The sequence below is a fragment of the Fringilla coelebs genome, assembly GCF_963513975.1.
Source record: "Fringilla coelebs genome assembly, chromosome: 2".
In the NCBI taxonomy this organism is placed as follows: domain Eukaryota; kingdom Metazoa; phylum Chordata; class Aves; order Passeriformes; family Fringillidae; genus Fringilla; species Fringilla coelebs.
Genome location: NC_140029.1, coordinates 62,439,261 through 62,446,400, shown reverse-complemented (window position 1 = coordinate 62,446,400; position 7,140 = coordinate 62,439,261).

The window sequence follows — 7,140 nt, the reverse complement described above, 5'->3', positions numbered from 1 at the left end:
ACAGATCCAATGCCAGCCAGCTCCAGGATGGATGAAGCTCTGGCCAAGGTCAAGCCCAGCAACCACCATGATGGTGCCAGTGGGTTAATAGATTTAATGGGGAAAAGCTGCAGCATTGCAGCCAGAGAGAGGAGTGGGAATATGTGAGAGGAGCAACTCTGCAGACACTGAGGTCAGTGCAGAAGGTGGGGCAGGACGTGCTCTGGGCGCTGGAGCAGAGATTGCCCTGCAGCCCCTGGTGCAGACCAGGGGAGGCAGCTGAGCCCCTGCAGCCCAGGCAGGTCCATAAGGGAGCCTGTGTCCCCCTGCAGCCCAGGGAGATCCATAGGGCAGCCTGTGTCCCCCTGCAGCCCAGGCAGGTCCATAAGGGAGCCTGTGTCCCCCTGCAGCCCAGGGAGGTCCATAGGGCAGCCTGTGTCCCCCTGCAGCCCAGGGAGGTCCATAGGGCAGCCTGTGTCCCCCTGCAGCCCAGGGAGGTCCATAGGGCAGCCTGTGTCCCCCTGCAGCCCAGGGAGATCCATAGGGCAGCCTGTGTCTCCCTGCAGCCCAGGGAGATCCATAGGGCAGCCTGTGTCCCCCTGCAGCCCAGGGAGATCCATAGGGCAGCCTGTGTCCCCCTGCAGCCCAGGCAGGTCCATAAGGGAGCCTGTGTCTCCCTGCAGCCCAGGTAGGTCCATAGGGCAGCCTGTGTCCCCCTGCAGCCCAGGTAGGTCCATAGGGCAGCCTGTGTCTCCCTGCAGCCCAGAGAGATCCATAGGGCAGCCTGTGTCCCCCCCTGCAGCCCAGGGAGAACTCCATGCTGGTGCAGGTGCATGCCAAAGGAGGCTGTGACCCCGTGGGAAGCCCGTGCTGGAGGGGGCTCCTGGCAGCATCTGTGGGAAGTCAGTGGAGAGAGGAGCCCCTCTGGAGCAGGTTTGCTGGCAGCACTTGTGACCCACAATGGAGCAGTTCATGAAAAACGGCAGCCCAAGGGAAGGATGCATGTTGGAGAAGTTCATGAAGGACTGTCTTCAGAGGGAGAGACCTCAAACTGGAGAAGGGGAAGTGACGAATTCTCTCCCTGAGGAGGAACAGCAGAAAAACATCTACTGGCTGAACACAGTTCCCATTCCCCATCCCTCTGTGCCACTCTGGGAAAAGAGGTAGAGAAAATCAGGAGTGAAGTTCAGCCCAGGAAGAAGGGAGAGGGGTGGAGGGGTGAAGCTGTTTTAAGATTAAGCTTTTATATCTCATTAGACTGCTCTGATTTGATTGACAATAAATTAAACTAATTTCCCTAAGCCAAGTCTGTTTTGCCCATGACAGTAATTGGTGAGTGATCTCTTCCTCCCTTATCTCGACCCACAATGTTTTCCTGTGTTTCCTCTGCCCTGCCTGGCTGAGGAGAGCAGTGGGAGTTTGGTGGGCCCTGGGTGTCCCGCGCGGGTCAGCCCCACCGCCAGAGCAGCACAAACAGCGTGGCACCGCTACAGGGACGGAAATAACCCCCGGGTCACAGAACCACAGTGCCATCTATTGTCGGTATTTTCTTTCACAGAGAGCACTGAAATAAGAAGCCCTAGTGGGTTTTAATAGTTTTCATTTTCCCTGTCTTAAAACCAAAATAAATTTCTTCTTCCAACTGATCTTACAGCATACAAGCTCTTGTCTGCAATGGCAATGCATATCAAAGTAGTACAGCTGTTAATAGCAACCCCTTCAAAACCTTGCTCTCATCTTAAGATTTCATTGAGCTTTATAGTGTGTAGAAAAAAAAGCATACAAAGCTGTATTTTTCAGAAGCTATCAGACATAGGGAATCAGATCGTTTTAGCTGTAAATATGTGACATATGGTGGTATGGTGAAATGTACCAGATGAGATCCCTGAACTGCAAATCCACTCAGTTCTACCTCAGTACTACTAGACCTCTGTATGTGGGCTCCAGCGAATCATAATTTTTTATGTTCTTGGAGGCCAGAAAACTCCCTGCCAGGTTTACCTGTTTCTACATAATTTGTACTGATCATTGAAAAAGAATACATTTAGTTTATCAATATGCCACTTCAAGACAGAAGAGCAAAGATGTTTGGAAAAGAACTGAGTTCCACCTACAGATGTATTCGCTGAAGGGAGTCAGCACTGCATATGCATCAACATAGTCCCTTGTGAAAGGCTCAAAAAACCCCAGAAGTTAAGACAGTTTCTTGTCATTATCATCAGTTGTCACCATGAAGGCAGGACACCCGCTCTTCCATAAATATTTCTGCTAGTGCCTTTGCAATTGACATTAAAAAAAATCTCAAAGAGTTTGTTTGCAGGTTTAGGTCACAATTCACTGACAGTACAAATATTAGCATTTTGTGAGTTTGCCTTTATTCTTACTATTTACATGGTAAGTGTTCTGTAGCAGTAGAAGAGATTGAGAGTCTCAGAATCCTTAAACACTTCTTCACAGCTCTCAGGAACCCAGCAGTAAAAACTGTATTCCTGCAACCACACAACTGCCACAAGAAACAGAAGCAAATAAATCAGCAGTCAAAATGACGGTTGCTGAGTTTCCAATCAAATTTACAACATGCTTGTTTAGTAAAGTCTCTGCTGCTGAATAATTTGAATTGACAAAGATGTTTTGGTGATCCATGTCTCTTTGCAGAAAAAGCAAAAAGTGTGCAAGTTGAAAAATTCATTTTTTCATGGAGTCATTTAGACTGGGAACTGCTGATGACTCCTAGTTAAATGTCCAGGCCTAAGCCAGTTGAGCCAGCTCCTAGAGACAATAGAGAAAGAGAGGCAGCCTAAAATTAGTATTTTAAGCAAGTGGAAAGAATTACCCTTTGGAATTGCCTACTGAAGAAAATCCCAGTTTTCAAATCCCTCAAGTATAAAATATCTCAATTCCCAACTAACAGCAGATGTAATGTGGCCTCATATTTTTGCTTTTCAAAATGAAATAGTTGGGGCTTATGGGGCTAAGTCTAAGCCTGGAGATAGGTATAGGAAATATTTTTCCTCCTGTAAGGGTACTAATAACAGTCATATTGGGGATCCTTGAGGGAAAACAGTTTCTTTGCTGAAGGGGCCTTTTAAGGAACCCATTCTCCCTTCTGGAAGAAGGTAAAGAGATTCTGATTCAGATTCTTCTGATTTGCCCAAGAAGCCAGTAGCTGATGAAAGAGGAGCACAAGGTGACATATTAGGTGAGGTTTCACCTTACAGATCTACACCTGAGGATGAAAATGGGGAAAGAAGCAAATTAAACAGGTTACTGCAGTCACTGTCAGACTACATTTACCTTTATTTATTCTTACAACTGTTTTCAGGAAGAGACAACTGTTGCTGGGGTTTATTTGCTGATGGGCAACTGAGGTACAGTGAGATAAAATCAGCAAAAGAAGCCACTCAGTAAGCAAGGAACAGAACCCAGAACTTAAAAGACATGGATGAAGGTCCCCTTCCTTTAAACCTCTACTTTCCAATGCTGGTGGAAATAGATACCAAAAACACATCTGGAAATCTGCAGTTCTTATTGACCCACTAAAAAAAATTCTAGCAACGAAGAGTTATTGCAATTGAGATGTATGTGTTTGAAATTAGTCAGGTTTACTTCCTTTAGGTTTGTAGAACCAGCAAAAATATGAATCAAAAGCAGTTTATAAAGGCACTTTCCAAGATGAAGTACAGCAGTTGTGAGACCCTGAATGACCCAAAGAAAGACAGATTATCCTAAAAGTCCACTTTGATAATTCCCATGAGAAAAAAAGTGTTTTACTGCGTGGGAAGCAGCATGCAGGACCTGAAAATTCACCAAGGAAGGATACCTGCTTCAGAAATTCTTTTGAAAGATGGAACTATTCAGGGTCAAACAAAGGCAGAAAACCTCAGGATTCAGAAGCAGACTAGTCCAACAGTTACTCCAACAAAATATTTGGAATTGCTCCCTATAACTATGCATAAAATTAAGGTTGAAGTTTCCACAGAAGCATAATCATCATGGCTGCACTCTGGAAGTCAACATTTCTGTTCTCCACATGAGAAGCATAGAAATTATTTTCCCCCCCTTCCTGTCTTGTGGACAGTGAACCCTTCAAGTGAGAAGGTTTGCTTCAATAGGTTTTTCTACTGTGCTTTGCACTGTGGACCTGGTCACTGTCAATAGCAAAAAGCTCTTTCCTTTTCTTTCAATGAGCTGTATTATCAATAGTGACCTATATTATCAATACCCTTCCTTACTGCAACTTAGATTCTCTCTTCCAGAACTCCAGAATATATTTCTGAACTGAAGTCTCTTCTTTTCCAAAAGATCTATTATCCTTCTCTCTTTATCTTTGTAACTGCAGGGAGTAGTATAAACTGGCTTTTTCTTGCCTACATATCTCAGACTGCCCTCCATCTCATCACCCAGGTCACTAATAAAGACACTAAACAGTCCTGTCCATTGTATCAATCCTGAGGGGTGTCACTCTGGCAGCCGGACTCTGGGCTGCTGATCAATACTCCCTGAGCCCAGCAATGAAGCCAATTTTCCACCCACCTTATTTCTCCAGTCTTTTGAAAGGAGACAAGGAGACTATTAGAAGCTCTTTCCAAGCCCTTGCTAACTTACAACTTCCACTGCCCCTGCTTTGTCTGTTGATGCAGACTTCTCTTCAGAAGGTAATTAGACTGGTCAGGTGTGCTGTGCTCTTGGTAAATCCATGTTGGCTATTACTATTCACCTTCTTCTTCTCTGTATACCTGGGTATGGCTCCCAGGAGGATTTGTCCCACTACTTTTCTGAGAGTGGTGGTAAGGCTGATCTGTCCTTAGTTTTCTTGATCTTTTAGACACTAATTTAGACACTTTTAGACAGTAACTAAATAATCCCGATATTAGTGATCGAAAACTTGTTCCCTTCAAGGTTTATTATTTTTTTTTTTAAACTTTCAGAAGACTTATCTTTTCTTAAAATCCGATCAATCAAGTTTTTTGTCAATTGTCTTTGGGCAATATAAGCACCTACTTCTACTTTCTCATCTTAAATGATGTTTGGAATCTTCTGACCCTTTCATTGCCTGTACTCCCTCTAGGAATCATATATATTATTGAAAAATATTCTCTCTGCTGGGGATCAGGCCAGTTGTTCCAAAAGCCATGTAGGAATGTTACATACTCATCTTTGACAGCAATAAATTACTGTCTTTTCCTCAGCTTTTCTAAAAGCCATGGTCTCTAAAATAATCTTTTATTGTAATTTTGCACAACTCTCTGTCTTACCTCATTATAGATAACAGATTTAAATAATTCTCTCAGGAAGAATTTATGATACACATGGAAGCTTCTTCTGCTACTTCAACCCTGATTTTCATAAATGACTTCAAGTCTGTGGCCTGAACTGTCCACCAAGGCCAAGAAAGGAAGTCTACTGTACATGTATTACTTCAAGGCTCATGTAGGGATCAAGGCATGCCAGCTGGTGTTGCTGATCTTAACTCATTCCATAAGACCTAAAGAAAAGCACTGTTTCCCTTGGAATGACAACCACAAGCATAAACAAATGGCATCCATTCTACCTTTCCGTTGCAGCCCTTGTTAATAAGACAAGCTGTAATGTTCTACTATATTATTTATTGGCTTAAATTGAATTTAAATTTGTCCTTTGGCATTTGCTAAATCAGATCTTCACGATTACATTCTTGTCAGCCAATATCTTTCCTTAGCTGCAACTATACATCAAAGTTTACTTGAATATCTGAATTCAAAATGCCAGCCTCAAGGGTTCAGTAAATACATGAGATATTTAAAACTGTACGTAGAAAAATTTCTCAAACAAGCAAGCTCTTCATAGGTTCAAAATTAATCTGTACTAGAAAGAAATAGAAAAGACATAATACAAATATGTGCAATTAATTTACTATGAAAAAAGAAGACTTCATTTTTAATTGTAACACATTAAGAGGAAGATACTTTCTGTCAGAATTATCAGGAGCATATTCCTCACTGGACTTAATATCAGTTGTAACATATTTAATTTTCCATTTTTCTGAAGTGATTAGAAAACATTTCTAATATTTCTTACATTACTGTAATAAAAGAAGCATGAATGGGTGTTTTTTTCCCTTGGAAAAGTTGTAAGTGCTTTAACTGCTCCAGGGACAAAGAATTCTTCAAAAAACATTACCTCTTCTATTTTCTTATCACAAATTACTTGTTTCTGCAACTGCAAATCTTCTGTGTATATATTTTCCACAGTCTCTCTGCAAAGAGGATTTATGAACCTGCTCAGCCTCATAGCAGCTCAGAGCTATTGAGGCCATTCCTGACCCCCAGTGCAGTGCTGCAGGAGCACCAATCCAAGATAAAGTCAAGTGAAAGAGGAGCCAGGGGAGCTATGTAACTGGGATTACTGTGCAAGCAAGACCAAAGGACAATGCTGTGTCCCCAAAGGACCTAGGGATTCAAATGACACACTAATGAACAGAAAGGAAATAATGAAATCAAGAATTAGAACAAAGCAGAAAAAAGCCCTCAATGCACACAGAAAAAGAAAGTGAGGATGTATAGGAAAGAAAGAAAAGAAGCTCAGATCTAACTTCCATCTAGGAATAAAAGGTAAAAGATAGATGGATGTGGAAGGAAGGGGAAATAATAAAGATAATCAATAACAATACAGTCATACAGAAAATCCTCCCTTTCCCTGTGCAAACTTTCTCCCTTGAAAAGCTAAAGACTTGAAATAGGTTGTGTCAATACAGCCAGCATGAAATATACCGAGGGATGATACTGTTGCCAGCATTTATGTTTCTTGAAAACAACATAGCATGGCTTAAGGCAGTTTAAGATAATTTAGATAAATATCATATTAGAATTCTAAAAGACTTAGTTATAAACAATTGCTATAAAGAACAATGGAGCAGTTCTTTACAGAAAAGAGCAGCAAACAAATAATCTCTCGGCAAAGTCCACAGTGAAGTGTGAATTCAGAGCTCTGAATAACCAAAGTGATGATGAGATCACATACAAAAAGTTGAGAAAAAATAACTGAAAAGCAGGCAGGAGGAAGTTAGTAACCACCACTCTGAATTCAGACTATGGCAAAAAGTATTAGAACATTAGAAAAGTGTGTAGCCAGATGCATGGCTGAGGGAAAGACTGTACTTACTGCAAAAAAAAGGGAAAAGAA